This window comes from Convolutriloba macropyga, chromosome 9 (assembly GCF_964194025.1).
Source record: "Convolutriloba macropyga chromosome 9, txConMacr16.3, whole genome shotgun sequence".
In the NCBI taxonomy this organism is placed as follows: Eukaryota; Metazoa; Xenacoelomorpha; order Acoela; family Convolutidae; genus Convolutriloba; species Convolutriloba macropyga.
The window spans coordinates 53,585,113-53,601,982 of NC_134476.1; the positions used below are offsets into that span (position 1 = coordinate 53,585,113).

At 31.7% G+C, this 16,870-nt stretch overlaps 1 protein-coding gene across 4 annotated transcripts in view; it reads left to right on the forward strand.

Moving 5' to 3' along the window:
* The window catches only part of LOC142345855 (uncharacterized), a 66,654-nt gene that overhangs the window by 5,834 nt on the left and 43,950 nt on the right, over positions 1-16,870 (forward strand). Inside the window, exon 1 of one of the 4 annotated variants that reach the window (XM_075398271.1) lies at positions 15,138-15,313. The exons of 2 other annotated variants lie outside the window; for them this stretch is intronic. The gene's annotated coding sequence lies outside the window, so the exon portion shown is untranslated. Of the gene's footprint in view, positions 1-15,137; positions 15,314-15,423; positions 15,505-16,870 lie in introns of those variants that run through there. One more of the 4 variants, XM_075398276.1, reaches the window with a different exon arrangement.

Consider the following 16,870-nt stretch of genomic DNA (forward strand, 5'->3'; position numbering starts at 1 on the left):
TTCAGCACTGGGAGAATGGTGGATCCGTGAATTGTAATTTAATAAAAAATCGTTCAATTTCTTGGCACGTTACAGTGACCATCAACATGTTTGGGCCCAACCACAACTCCTCCAGTGCTGAAAAAAGCTTCACAAAGTTAAAAAAGTGAAATATAACCCTTGTCGTCTACAATTTTAATTTTGGCGTGTCTTTAACAAAAAATAATGAGTTTTTACGCAAAAAAATATACATACTTTTGCGTTTATAAGAGTTGATTTTACATAGCCTAGCAATTCCGAGCGCAGAATTTTCACATTATCGCGTTTCTTAGAGTAAATCTTATTTATTTTTGTAGTTTAGTTTCTATGCCTAGATCCCACAATATTTTCAAGAATCTAAGTGTGAAAATTACATTATTTTGTTACTCAAAAAGTAGACCAAGCATCACCTTTATTTTCATAGTGTACAGTAGATCCTCAACAACTTCGACGTTTTTTTTTGGTTTTTTAAGCCTATAGAACCAATTTTTTGTTTCGTTCACTGCATTCATTGGTGTTTAAATAGGAGCATTTTGCTCAAAAAATTTTTGGTACTATTTGAATTCAGTCTGATATAGTTTTTTTCTTAATATTAAATATGTGTTTTTGAGCCTTATATGGCTTTTCTACTGTTACGTGAGCATCTTTATGATCTCCATTTGATTAAGTAAAGTTTTTCGTTTTCATGTCTACTTCTTTTCTATTAGTTAAACTTTTCTCTGTGAACGTTATTTGACAAAATTTTGAAACTTTCTCTACGTTGGGAAATTTTTTGAACAATGACTTTGCTGAATTAAAGAAAAATTTCACTTTTTAAGTTCAATTGATTTTGGATGCTAAATATTTCAATATGTGACTTTAAGTGACTTTTATAAATTCTGTTGAGTGATTTTAGCATTTGGTAGTTTCCGGAATTCTTTCCACTTTGTTATTATTTTGGGGACTAGGTCAAGCACTATTTCGTGTTTTCTAAGTTCGTTTTGTTTACAACGTGAAGCTTTTTCATCATTGGGAGAATGGTGGATCCGTGAATTGTAATTTTAAAAAAATTGTTCAATTTTTTGGCATTTTACAGTGAGTTTTTGTTTGGTTCACTGCTTTTATTGGTGTTTAAATTGGGGCCATTTTATCAAAAAAATGCTAGGTTTTAATTGAGTTGAGTCATGTACAGTGTTTCTTAAAATTGGATGTTTTGTAAGCCTTATACGGCTTTCCTATTGTTGCCTGGGAATTTTTATGATCTTCATTTGATTAAGGAAAGTTCTTCTTTTTCACGTCTACACATTTTATTTTTAATTAAAATTTCCATTGTGGAGATCCTTTGACAAACTTAAAAATTTTTTCTGCTTTGAGGAATAAACTGAAAAATGAATGTGAGGAAATAACTGACATTTTCCATTTTTATTATTTCAGTTGGATTTTGGTGCTAAATATTTCAATATTTGACTTAAGTTGACTCCTTATTTTTTTGTCGAGTTATTTCCGCGTGTGGTAAGTTTCTGAATGGTTTGTTTTAAGACAAAGATTGCTTCCAACCGTTCTGGGAATTCTTTCAGCCATGTTACTTTTTGGGGATTAGGTCGTGCACAGTTACCTTTTTTCAGTATTCATTTTCTTTACCTAACGAAAGCTTTTTCAGCACTTGGGGAAAGGTGGATGCGTGAGATGAATGACGAAAATAAACTCAACCAGCACATCTCCAATGCTGAATAAAGCTTCCTATATTTTAAAAAATGGGATATACTGCTTATGTTCCACAATTGTTTTTGGCATTTCTAAGCAAAAAATTACCTAGTTCTGAGTTTCAACGCGTAGATTTTACAAATTATTTCGTTTCTAAGCGTCGATTCTTCTTAGCCTTGCAATTCGAAGCGTAAACCTTCTCATTTTTTTGTGTTTCATAGTGTAAATTAAAAAAAATTAAACGGTAAGAATTGCTATGTTATGTAAAATTTTACTCAATTTTGCCTCTCCAAGCGTAGAATTTGCATAATTTTGCAATTCCTACCGTTGATATTACAAAAATTTTGTTTTATTAAGCATTATTTTTTAAAAACAATTTGCCTTCCTTTGCATATATCTTGCATAAGTTTCGCATTTCTAAGCGTAGATTTTACATTATTTTGGGTATCTATTCGTAGATCTTGCTTAAACATGAGTTTTAAGCGTTGATTGTGAACTATTTTGGCGTTTGTAAGTGTAGCTGAAATTTTTAGGCTCTGTTAAATAGATCTTACATTATTTTCTTTTCTAAGTTCAACATTGACATAATTTTGCTTTCTACGCATAGATTTTCAAAACTTCTGGGTTCCTAAGCTTAGATCTTACATAATTTGGATGTTTTTAGCTTAGATCTTTAGATTTCCCATAACTTTGCAATTTATAAGTAGATTTTACAAAATTGTGTTTTTCTAGGCATAATTTTTTCTAAAATTTTGGCCTTTCAATGCATATATCTTGCATAAGTTCTGCATTTCTAAGCGTAAATTTTACATAATATTAGGTACCTTTGCGTAGATCTTGCTTAACCATGAGTTTCTAGCGTTATATTTGAACTATTTTGACGTTTCAAAGCGTAGATTAGAATTAAATTTCGATTCTTTAAGTTACATCTTTCATGACGTGCTTTTCTAATTGCAAGTTTGACATAATTTGAATTTCGTTTTGTTTACAACACAAAACACTTGCAGCACTGGGAAATGGTGGATACGTGAGTGTACTAAATAGAAAATGAATATTCAAGTTTTTTGTCAAGTTACAGGGACCATCAATATAATTGGGCCCAACCACATCTCCTCTAGTGCTGAAAAAAATTGCACAAATTTAAAAAAATTGGAATATAACACTTATCGTCCTCAAGTTTAATATTGGCGTTTCCTCAAAAAAAAACAATGAGTTTCTATGAATACAATTTACAAAGTATTGCGTTTCCAAGAATTGATTTCACATAGCCTTTCATTTCCGAGCACAGATTTTTCACATTATCGCGTTTCTTAGAACAAATCTCACATATTGTTGTTGTTGAGTTTCTAAGGTTAGATCTCACAAAAATTTTGTGAGTCTAAGTGCTAATATTGCATTATTTTGTGACTCTTATTGTGGAACATACAGCACCTTTAATTTCACAGCGTACATTACATCCTCGACAACTTCGACGTTTTACGGTTTTTTTAAGCCTATGGAGCGAATTTTTTGTTTGGTTCACTGCTTTTATTGGTGTTTAAATTGGGGCCTTTTTATCAAAAAAATGTTAAGTTTTAATTGATTTCAATCATGTACAGTCTTTCTTAAAATAGGATGTTTTGTAAGCCTTATACGGCTTTCCTATTGTTGCCTGAGGATTTTTATGATCTTCATTTGATTAAGGAAAGTTTTTCTTTTTCACGTCTACTCATTTTATTTTAATTAAAATTTCCATTGTGGAGATCCTTTGACGAAATTAAAAAAATTTTTCTGCTTTGAGGAATAAATTGAAAAATGAATGTGAGGAAATAACTGACATTTTCCATTTTTATTATTTCAGTTGGTTTTTGGTGCTAAATATTTCAATATTTGACTTAAATTGACTTATTATTTTTTTGTCGAGTTATTTCGGCATATGGTAAGTGTCTGAATGGTTTGTTGTTTTCAGACAAAGATTGCTTCCAACCGTTCTGGGAATTCTTTCGGCCATGTTATTTTTGGGGATTAGGTCGTGCACAGTGTCCTTCTTTCAGTATTCATTTTCTTTACCTAACGAAAGTATTTTCAGCACTTGGGGAAAAGGCAGATGCATGAGATAAATGACGAAAATAAACTCAACCAACACATCTCCAATGCTGAAAAAAGCTTCATATATAATGAAAAATGGGATATACTGCTTATGTTTCACAGTTTTATTTTTGATATTTCTAAGCAAAAAATGACATGGCTTCCCATATATGAAAAATGGGATAAACAACTTGTCTTCCACAATTTTATGTTTGTCTTTTCTAAGCAAAAAATTACCTAGTTCTGAGTTTCAACGCGTAGATTTTACAAATTATTGCATTTCTAAGCGTAGATTCTTCATAGCTTTGCAATTCTAAGCGTAAACCTTCCCATTTTTTGCGTTTCTTGGTGTAAATTTTAAAAAAATAAACGGTAGGAATCGCAAAGTTATTATGTAAATTTTTACTCAATTTTGCTTCTCCAAGCGTAGATTTTGCATAACTTTTCAATTTTTAAGTAGATATTACAAATTTGTGTTTTTCTAAGCATAATTTTTTTTTTACAATTTTTGCCTTTCTATGCATATATCTTGCCTAAGTTTGGCGTTTCTAAGCGTAGGTTTTATATAATTTTAAGTATCTATGCGTAAATCTTGCTTAACCATGAGTTCAAAGAGTTAATTTTGAACCATTTTAGCGTAGATTAAACTTATATTTGGGCTCTTTAAAATAGATCTTGCATTACTTCCTTCGAAGTGCAAGACTGACATAATTTTGCTTTCTACACGTAGATTTTAAACATTTCTGGGTTCCTATGCGTAGATCTTACATAATTTGGATGTTTTTAGCTTAGATCTTTTTTTAGCGTCTCTAAGCGTTGGTCTCACATAAAATTGGCGCTTCTGAGCGTGAATAGCGTATAGATTGGGCGTTTCTAGTTTCTAAGTTTATATGGTACATAGTTTCAATTTACATAAATTGTACATAAATTTTAGGTTTCAATTTTTGCCTTTCTATTCATATATCTTGCATAAGTTCGCTATTTCTAAGCGTAAATTTTACATAAATTTGAGGTATCTTTGCGTAGATCTTGCTTAACCATGAGTTTTAAGCGTACTTGAACTATTTTGACGTTTCAAAGCGTAGATTAAAATAAAATTTTGATTCTTTAAATTACATCTTTCATGACGTGCTTTTCTAATTGCAAGTTTGACATAGTTTGAATTTCGTTTTGTTTACAACACGAAACTCTTGCTGCACTGGGAAATGGTGGATACGTGAGTTGTAATTCGAAAAGGAATGTTCAATTTTTTTGGCAAGTTATAGGGATCATCACCATAATTGGGCCCAACCACATCTCCTCTAGTGCTGAAAAAAAATTACACAAATTTAAAAAAGTTGAACATAACGCTTATCGTCCTCAAGTTTAATATTGGCGTTTCCTCAACAAACAAATAATGAGTTTCTACGCATAAAATATACAAAGTATTGCGTTTCCAAGAATTGATTTTACATAGCCTTTCATTTCCGAGCACAGATTTTTCACATTATCGCGTTTCTTAGAGTAAATCTTACATATTTTTGTTGTTGAGTTTCTAAACTTAGATCTCACAAAATTTTTGTGAGTCTAAGTGCTAATATTGCATTATTTTGTGACTATAATTGTAGAACATACATCACCCTTATTTTCATAGCGTACATTAGATCCTCAACAACTTCGACATTTTACGGTTTTTTAAGCCTATGGAGCGAATTTTTTGTTTCGTTCACTGCTTTTATTGGTGTTTAAATAGGGGCCTTTTTGCCAAAAAAATTTTAGGTGTCAATTGAATTCAGTCATGTACAGTTTTTCTTAAAATTGGATGTTTTGAAAGCCTTATACGGTTTTCCTATTGTCGCCTGAGGATTTTTATGATCTTCATTTGATTAAGGAAAGTTTTTCTTTTTCACGTCTACTCATTTTATATTAATTAAAATTTTCATTGTGGAGATCCTTTGACAAACTTAAAAAAAAAATTTCTGCTTTGGGGAATAAATTCAAAAATGAATGTGACCAAATAACTGACATTTTCCATTTTTTATAATTTCAGTTGGTTTTTGGTGCTAAATATTTTGTGCAATTTTGCCTCTCCAAGCGAAGACTTTGCATAACTTTGCAATTTTTAAGTAGATATTACAAAATTGTGTTTTTCTAAGCATAATTTTTATTCACAATTTTTGCCTTTCTATGCATATATCTTGCATAAATTTGGCATTTTTGAGCGTAGATTTTGACTATCTTTTTTAAGTATAATTTTAAGTATCTATGCGTAGATCTTGCTTAACCATGAGTTTTAAGAGTTAATTTTGAACCATTTTGGCGTAGATTAAACTTAAGTTTGGGCTCTTTAAAATAGATCTTGCATTACTTCCTTCTAAGTGCAAGACTGACATAATTTTGCTTACTACACGTAGATTTTAAACATTTCTGGGTTCCTATGCGTAGATCTTACATAATTTGGATGTTTTTAGCTTAGATCTTTCATTTTAACGTCTCTAAGCGTTGGTCTCACATAAAATTGGCGTTTCTGAGCGTGAATAGTGCATAGATTTGGCGTTTCTAGTTTCTAAGTTCATATTGTACATAATTTTATTTTACATAATTGTACATAAATTATAGGTTTCAATTTTATATTGAACACGAAATCTTAATGAAATTAAAATGGCACAATTTTGATGCTTTTTGTGTCTTATCATTTTGTTTTTTATCTTTAACAATAGTTGACTTTACGTTTATTATAAAATTCAGGAAAAATTCAAAACTTTTGCCGAAACAATAAAAATCATTTTTAAGTCCCTTCATTTTTAATATTTTGCTTCAACAGCAGTACAGCATACTCCAAAAAACAAGATCTTAATAGATATTCGATTTAATTGTGATGAAATTTTTCAAGAACCTGATTGGTGTAGTTTCTTCCATTTATTTTGTTCCTTTCTTGGTCTTCATAACAAAAGATGAAATTTAATCAATTTGTTTTTCTAAGAACACACATAATCCACAGCGTTTTCACAATGAGAGTCCGGGAAACTCTTTTTGTAAACTTAATTTTTTGGTTTTTCAGTGTTTTAAACAGACTTTTTTTCTTTTGTTACTTCAGTGCTAAAGATTGCTAAAAAGCAATAGCTCGGGCAATTACAATTATTTAACCAATGCTATCTGTTCAATTTGATATTAAGAAACACGACAAAAATTGTCAAAAAAGTATCCTTAAAAATGAAATATGTAGTAATTTTTCAAACAAACTAAAGACGACAAAAACACTGACTGAAAATTGGAACCATCCATAAAATGCATTGGTGGCTCATAAGAAAGCATAATTGCACTGTCATTAATCAAATTGTGTAACATTAAGTGTCCAAAAAATGATTTGTAAATTGATATAACTGTAAAAAGTTTTTCAGAGCCAAAACTTTTATTAACCAACAGAGACAATTATGCCCCTTAAGCTAAGCTGCCTGAAGAGTAACAGCACTTATCAAAAAAATTGAAAAAAATACCTATAATTCATACATGATAACAAATGGCGCCAAAGTCAAAAAAACGTTTAGATACTAGTTTAAACCGATAAACAATTTCACAAATGTTTCACTGGGAAACTCTTGAGATTACAAACTAATTAGACTGTGAGGCTGCTTAACAGAAAGAAAAGTTAAGACGTACGAAACGCAAAAACTCACAAATTATAAAAATACGTACTAGTGATACAGTTTTTTTCGAAAATCGTAGCCTAACAACATGAAATATTAAATAAAATCGACATAAATCCTCTCGAAAAAATTTTTAGACCTATTTTTACTGAACTCAAAACATAATGCAGAACAAAACAACATTTACAGGCAAAACAGGAAATATTACCTTAAAAGCAAATATATATAAAGCTGTTTAATTAGCAACTGAAAACATCGAATACATTTTCGGATGCCACAGTGGAACGACAATGGACCCAGTATTAGTGAGAGGCCGATTAGAAATAAAATCTTTAGCTACCCTGTGGTGAGGTAAAATTACAACTTTTTTTTGTTAGAACACGTCTCTTGTTTAATGAAAAAAGTGTTGAAAATTTGGTTGAAAAATTTCTGACCCCCGCTTTATTTAGACCGCGTCTTCGGTTCCATTTCTCATTGACATAATAGAGTCGAAAAAGCGAACAGGTCATATAATAATACATCGTCCCATTAAAATCCGAATCCTTTGAATTTGAGAAAAACGACAAGGAGACTAGTAGTCACCGCTCAGCTTTTGCTTAGCGCTTTTTAAAATTTAAATTTGTTCTTTTACTACTCAGCAATTTTTCAGTTTTCAAAGAATAAAATCATCCTAATGTTGCTTTGAGTTTCTTAAAAGAAACTAGAAATGCTATGAGATTCGGTGTAAACAATATAAACGCAAGAACTTTACCGAGCCTCCCGGTTGCAAAGGTTGAAGACGAGTTTAGGTTTCCATGGGGTGTACAAAAACTACAAGTCAGCACAAATTTTCTCAGTGTAATCTAAAATAAGAAAGTTTAATTGATAAAAATTGCAAAAAAAAATCAAAAAGTAATCGACGTCAATTTCTTTCCGTATAATATGAACAGTTTCAATAGACATGTTCCTGTACTTTTTCGCTCATAGTGTAACGAGAAACTACAAATTCAAATGATACCTGTGGTTAACATAATAAAAAAGTCTTTGCTTTTGTAAACATCTTTTTAAACGAAACTTCTGCTTGTAAACTAATTTATTGTTCCGACTCAGTATAGTGGGTGGAGGAACTATAGTGAGTCGGAACAACAAATGTTTTGTTTGCTCAGTCAATTTTGGCCGATCGATATATTCATTTTAAGGACGTGTGAGTAGTATCATTAGGAAGCCCTTCCAGCGTGGAATATGGAACTAAAAATACTTTTTGATTTCTGTTTTTTTTCAGTGAGTTAACGAGATTTAAAATTTTGTGAATAACAGAAGGACTTCCGTTGATTTTATTCATATTTTCCCGACTTTTTGCGAATTTTTTGTCAGTTTTTCTGAAAATATGTTACAATTGTTTTAATAAAGTGTTTTTGGTTTGTTTTCTAAAGACAGAAAAGTGTTGTTGAAATTTTTTATCGAGTTTTTTCGGTCAAATTATCGCTTCATATTTCAAAAAGCCAGATTTTTCATCGAAAATTGCAAGAAATAATCTTCTTTAGTCAACCTTGCTTAAATTTACCGGAAGTGAACACCTAAAAAAGCTGACATAAAATGTTTCACCTCAAAAGAGGGCTAATTTATCTCCTCGCTTTCTTCGAAATGTTTGAATATTTGCTTGTTTTTAGCTAATATAAATCGATCATTACAAAATCAGTATCATTTTTCTCTGATAATTGAATTTTTTTGTCAAATTGTCTATATCCTTTGCAAAGGGAACCATTGAATATTTTTAATGAGTGTACAGTAATCGCAGGGCTAGTTTGGTCTGATGATTGAAATCTAAACGACGAAAAAATCCTGAGTGTATTCAGTGGGTGTCTTTTTTTCTAAAAAATTTATTGCCTTTTTATGCTCAATACAGACTAGACCTTTTCACATCAAAGCTCACTATTCAGGATAGCAACTGGCTTCATAACAATTCCAAGGTACATTTTTTTTTACTTTTTCACTCGAAAGCTTATTGTCGTTTTGAATTTTAAACTCATTTGTTTTCAAAACAAGCATTGAAATACAGAGCTTCGCCACCAGTTTTTTCCTTTTTTTGGTCAATTTTTAGCTTAGCTTTAGCACAAGAGAATGCTTTTTCTACTTAATTAGGTTTGAAATAATATTGCAGCTTTACGCTTGAAAAACATTTTTCCGGCATCGAGACTACTAGTTTCGCAAAAATTTTGATTTCTGACATTTGAAAAATTTTCAGGAATTTTTTCTGGTCCTTTCACTTCATCAGTTTGATCATAGGTCCCTATTCATTTTATTGGTGTTCAAAACTTATGCACAATTCAACATTTGAACATTTCCCTAGAATTTTTTTTGGAAGGGATTGAGTAAATTAAACTGTTTAATGATTTTTGAGTTTTTGCTGATTGTTTTAAAGATTTTGAAAAGAATTGTTCAAAAACTATTTTTCAACTTTGCACCATCTGTTCTTTTTTCCTCTGTTGGTTGCAGAAGTCCCATTAATTACAGGTGACATATCTCGTTGCCGGCATGGAAGGAAGGAGAAACTCAACAAATCTAATGTTTTAAGGGAAGAGAGCTTTGTCACTATTTTTCCGTTATTTTGTTTCTGGCATTGATTTGTTATGTTTTGCACGGCCTCGACACTGGTTTTTGAAAAAAAAGATTATTTTGATTTTTTGTCTGTATGTGACGTTTCTTTGTAAACCTAGGACATATTCTGATAAAAGGAAGTCAAAATGACCTCGTTTAGTGCAATGAACAACTTTAAATTCAGATTTCAATTTTTATCTAATGATTTTCATGACTTTTCAATATGTGTTTTCGAAAAAAAGCAAACGTTGTTTTTAAATTTGCCTTTTTATTGTCTGCTTGTTAGTATTTTATTGAGTGGCCACGTATCACTTTATTGAAATTGAAAACACTCGAAAATACACATTCTTTTTTCTTAGGGCAAAGATTATAGTCATAACGGCTTCGACATTGTTTTCTCAAGTTTATGTGTTTCTGTATCTGTTGTTATTCTTTTTGGTCGCATGAGAAAAAATCTAAAAAATGACGGGTCCCAATGTCTCATGTAATGGAGTTATAAGTGGTCTTACTGCAAACGTATTGAATGTTTAATGTTTTCAGTTCATATCTAATGGTTGAGTCTCATTAAGGACTGATTCCATATCTTTTCTCGTGATGAACAAGGAACTAGTTTTTTTTTAGTTTAGGTTTTATCTGACGCTTTTTAGTCTTTGTTATAAATTTTTCTACAAATAGATATCGCGATTTGGTTGCCATAATAGTTTGTTGTTGTTATTTGGTTATGTTGTTCGTCTTGTCTTGTATTCTCAATAATGGCAAATCTCCACGGCCATCTAAAGCGTTTTTTTGAAATTCCGCTGAGTGATTTGAGTTAGACAATTTTTTTTGTTCATACATCATTTATTTTCGAAAAAAACTTGAATTTTTGAAAGTTTTCTATCTCTTCCTTATTTGTAGACAAATAAGCCAAAAATGTGGATGAGCGGGGTCGGGGCATTATGTGCCAACGCAACTTACTGGGTCTCCTTGTTTAAACTAAAGGACTCATGGTTTGCTCATGAAAGGACAAACAACAACAAGATTTAAGCAATCTTTTTTCCAATTGCTGCTGTGAAGTTCTTTGTCACAATTAATGGAAATTTTCGTATCTGCGCCTGTTCTTGATAGTTATTTATTGAAAAAACCCTGTTGGCCTATCAAAAAATAGCTTTAATCTTATTAAAATGGATCACAATTTTTTTAAGACTTTTTACCACAGTATTATAACAAGGAAATATATTGCGATGAATTCCGATTATCCCAATTAGCGACCATTTCAGTGGCTCAAATGAAAACCCAGATTCGGTGAAAAATTTGTTGCATTTAACTTTATGTCGTATATCAACAAATATACATTGCATGCGTTAAAAATTGGCAAGGAGGATGATCAAAGTCTTACACTGACAACAATTTCATGCCAATTTATCGTTGATATTTTGTTTTCATTTTGTCATTCACTGGTCAACCCTGGGAGCATGAAACAGTACCAGAAAAAACTCACAGTTTTCATTGTACTGAACAAAACTTTTCCAGTGTGATTAAACGCATTAGCGGCATCATTTCATTTATGGCCGAAATGACCCCAAAACTTCAAAGGGATGAAAAGAATGGGATGAAGAGTAGAGTTAGTTTAATATTCTCATTTATAGCTATATGTGCTGTTTTTACGACCTTTCATGGAGAATACAGGTCAACAATAAAAACTTCCGCATAGTCAAGCGAATATAATGCTATAATTGCAAAATTTTCGGAGGACAACTAATGATGAAAACAGAATTGATCAATTGTTTCTTACCATTGAAAGTAGCTAATCGGGAGCAAAGTTGACCTACCAATTTGCATTTTTAATCGATATTCTTCACTTTGAGTGGACTCAGAGGCTGAATTTCAGTTTGAAGTTTCAAGGATGACTCGGATATGAGAAAACTGATGCACCTTGCCAAGACATGCAAGATCTTTATGGGGGACATGCAAGGCACCTTCTTTGCAATTGCACCCGAACAAAAATTTTCGGGGGGGGGGGGGTGCTTCCCATCAGTTTTTAGAGTAAGGTAAATTTTTATTATGCTAAAGTTTGAGTTTTCCTAAGAACTAGATGTTAGCATACCCAAGACAACACTTAGAAACAAATTCGACGAAGCGTGAATAATGTTTTTTCATTTCATTTTTCACATCTATGAGTTAATTTCCTCCAATTAGTTAAAAAGAAAATTTAAATATAATGCTTAAAAGAAATATTGGGAACATGATCAAGACATAATGAATAAAACTATTTAATATTCGGTACAATTTTAAAAATAGCTTAATTCCTATGTTCTTAATTCAGTACTTCCCAATATTCTGACTTAATATTTTTTAGCAGTAGTTTCCCCAGTGGATCGAAATGCGATACAACTTGATAACACATGCATGATCTTGACGTTTCTTGAGAAAATTTAAACATCTAGCCAAGATATTGAAATACCAACATTTCATGATAAATCTTTATGAGATCTTGGTAAGATCTTATCAATATAGGCGAAGAAAACTTCTTGACAGCTATTGACAACAACTTGACAAATCTTGATAACACTTATTTTCTCTTCCAATCACTCCTCGATGTATCTTGTCCTCAAGAAAAAAATCAAAATCTTCCGAGAACTCAACACAATAAATATAAAAACGATAAATTTACGTTAACGAAGTCAAGGTATACTTTTGTTTAGATTAAATTAAGGTAACGTATACCCTAACTTTATCTTAGTTTGATCTACGGTAGAGATTTAGCTTAACTTTGTTGAGGTAAAGTTAACTTAAACTATCCTAAATTTTGTAGCGTTCTGGAGTATATAATTGCATATTTTTAGCAGAATTACAAAATAAAAAGCAGCCGTTTTCTAAAAATATGTTTTTTTTTGCAGAGAATAGATATTGTGCTAAAGTCAATAATTGACATCAATGAGAGGAATAATAGGTAATCAGAAATTTATCATTGCTCTTTTCGTTAACATTATATTTTTAATTCCTCTTTTCAAGATTTTGCGCAATTAAACAAACAATTGTTTTCCGTGAGTTCCTGTTGTTTTTTTGTAGTTCAACAAGCTGTAGCAACTGTGTCAATCGTGATTTTTCAATAAATGTGGTCGGAATAGACAAAATTGGGATTTTTAAAGTAAATTTGTTTTGTAAAAAATAAATTTTGTATGTTTAGTATAATGCACTTGCTACAAAAGCTTAGTTTGTCCTCAAAAAAGATTAGAAACTTTTTATTAGTAGTTTTTGACTTTGATGTTGATTTATTTTTTAGATTTTTTCAGGTTTTATATGGGACCCTAGTGGGGGCCTTCCCGGTGGTGGTCCTGTATAAGGTATGGACTATGTACATACCGAGCTTGCACCCATTTAAAATTTTCACTATTCTCGAAAAAGTAGGCTCAATTGTTGGCTAATAACCTAACGGGAGATGAATTTTCCGTCAATTCTTGATAATTCTTGGTAACTCTCAGTAATTCTTAATAAAACTTGAAAATTCCTACTTAATCATATGAATTCGTGCTAAATCTTGTTCAAAGGTGCTTTTCAATTTTTACAACACGATATATCTGGCCATCGTTAATCTTTCTTGGCTATATTGCCAAGATCTTGTTTCTTGACAGCCATGCAAAGATCTTGCAAGCTCGTACATGTCTTGATAATTTCCTGGTAAGTACCATGTCAAAACCTTGGCAAGATTTACCTAGATTTAGTATATTTCTTATCAAGGTGTACCAAGTTTCAGTTCGCTGGGCTCTTGAAATAGTAGTGTTTTTTAGTTCTGAACGTTTTGAAATAGTAGTTTTTTAGCAGTTTCCTTGGACTTTCTCCAACTGTTAGCATATAAATTAATGCAGTGTAATCTTTGAAAGTGAAAATGGGCCAGCTTTTGACGTGCTGATAACATATGGCCAAAATAGGTCAAATATAGTCAGTCCCATAAAGTTGCAACGCTATCGAACGTTTCAAAGGTCAAAGTTCAAATGTAAAACATGCAGAGATCAGCATTTTATTGTTCATTTGCATGTCGAGAGTTTTTCGAACTTTCGATTGCGTTGCAACTCTATGGGACTCACTATAAGACAAATTAGGCCAAATGCTCTGATCGAAACAGCAAATTAAAAAGTTAGTGGTATTTTTGTTTCTAAAAGTCACAATCGAAAGTGTGTTCAGGCGGAACAAAAATTTGAAAGCATGAACAAGGATAAATTCTATAATTATTGTGAGGTTTGACTTTTATTGGAGTTTTAAAGAGGTCGTCATGGTTCTGTTTATTCTTTTAAGGGTTCTTCTTACAAGTCAGTTCTTAATTTACATTCGTTTCATGTTAAAATACCAAGTACCACGCAGTTCACAAGTGTTTAAGTGGTGTTTAATTTTACAAAAGTACTCTCTATTTATAACTGAATGGCTAAACAGACCGTACCATTTCCATTGGTGCTAGAAAAATTAGCCGACAAGAGGTTTAGACGACAAGCAAAAAAACCTGAATTCTGATTGGACGGCTAATCTCTATGGAGACCAAATCTGATTGGCCGAAATATCACTAATTCCTTCATCTATAAAAATTGATGTGCGGTTGGGTTCTCGGCTTAAAATCTCAATTTTTGCTGGTCGGCTAAACCCCCTATTGGCCGATTGGTCTACCGCCATTACAGCTACTAAAACCACTATACCACTTGACTTTTCGGCAGTTTGTCGAATTGAAGTGAAAATTGAATGTATGGCATAATATGGAATCACTACACGAATGTTGAGAGGCTCCAAAATAAAATGAAAATGACTTTAAAACTGAACCGAAATGTCATTTCTTGAGTGGGAGAAATTGAGTATTACAAAATATTTTCACATGCTTATGCCGTTGTCAGCCATTTTCATGTTAGCAGGCGATTTATGTTGTAGTAGTTATTTTCATTCAGTTTCAGTTTTTTCCAAATATGCGAAAGTCAGTTACAGTTTCATTGTGGAATGAATAATTGTAGTTAAAGTGAAAAATATTAAAGCAGGAAGCTATTCCCTGCATTGTAAGCGAGATTCATGTTTACAATATCACAGTTTCTTTTGTAACATAAACCTCCCCCTCTCCCACGCCCCCCCCCCCCCCCCCTCTATTCACTTTCCTATTCCAGTTTACCAGTGGCCAACCAAAAAGAAGGTCCGCCTATTATGGCTTACACATGCTCGCTGCTTATTATGTTAAAATAGAGCTCTGTTCAGTGTTTAGAATTTAAGTTTCTTCAGTTGAGAAAGAAACTGTTGTTTAATATTCATTCAAGCTTTCAAGTTTCTTTTCTCGCTCTATCGTTCTCTTCAGTTATGGAAAGTCAGCAACTACTAATCCCAGTTACAAGGTAGTTCCGTCTCTCCCCCCCCCACCCCCCAAACCTAAAGCTTTTCCTACCTTTTGTGCTGGATCAGTGTGTACTTTAGGGATAATTCTGTTTCTTACTGATTGACTTGTGTTTCAAATTGTTTGATTTGATATTCTGTTCATTCTTTCAATAGCAATTCTTAATCCGTTTCTGGGTTTCATTTGAAGCCGGTTAGCTCATAAGAGTTATCTTGTGTCATTTATTATTTTTTGAAATAACCAGAAATCACTTTTTTAACATGATTTTTTGTCTTTAAATGTTCTATATTAGTGTTGAAGAAGAGTCGGTACTGCGCGTATGCACATAATACTCCAACTCGTCAACCGAAACAAAAAATATAAAACAGTTTATTTCAGTTCGCCTATCGTCAGTCGTGTATTCAAAATTGTTATGCTCCCGCTGAAAGAAAACTCAATAGTAAAGGCCAATAATTTTTATATTGTTTTTTTTTTACAAACAACTAAAAGAAAATTGTTGAGGTAAAGCATTTTCATATGAACTTTTTTTGTGCAGCATCAATTCTCACGATTAATATTTTATTGGACGACTTGAGCGAGAATTCGGAGAAAAGTAAAGCTTTCTAGGTAAATGCCGAAAAAGGCAAGATGTTTTATTTTTCATCAGTTTGAATTAAAAAACTTACTGAAATTGTTTTCGGCTTCTGCAACCTGAAATAGTCAATAAATGTTTATTTAAAGACAAATAATAGAAATTACATGAGTAATTATTCCTTCACAAATGACAATAGTGCTCTAATTTGTAAACTTTTCTGAGCAAAACAATTTCTCGTCCTAAGCAGACCGTATTAAACAACAGGTTAGTACTGACTGATGAAAAAAAATCTAAGGAAAACGGAAATGATCCCTAAAAATTGTTGTATAGCTTGATTATAGCCTAAAGTTTCCATTCGGAAGCAATTACAAGCCTCATTTATATACTTTCTGCAAAATATATACCCCTGCGTTTTTGCAAACGAAGATTTATGAGAATTTCAAGAAAACAATGGTTAAAACGTAAAATGATATTTTTAATCAATCGGCATATTAATTGATTTAAAGTTAGAGAATTATATATATGGTCAGAAATGAGGAAAAATGTTTATAGTGCATGCTTTTTTCTGTTTTATTGAATGTATCAAGCTATATCAAACCACAGACGTGTACAAAGCTCTGACTTTCAAAATAAATGTATGAAATTTATGGAGAATAAACGACGATTATCCCTAAATGCTTCTGTGTAAGCCTAAATTTTACATTCAGAAGCAGTTACAAGCCTCGTTTATTTATTTTCTATGGAATTTTTTTCTTTTACGAAGAATTCATTTTTGGGTAATAAAATGAACAATTCGTTTTTGTTACTGGTCATTTTTTGTAAACCGTTTTTTGCTTCCAGAGGAAGCTAAAGAGATTTATATTTTTTAAAAAAACAAGAATGCTTTTCAGAAGTTTTGTAGAACTATTCAATAAAATTTAAGTTGTATAGTTCAATTTTATGCAACGAATCAACCAATTTTGACTTATATTAAAAAAACGAAGA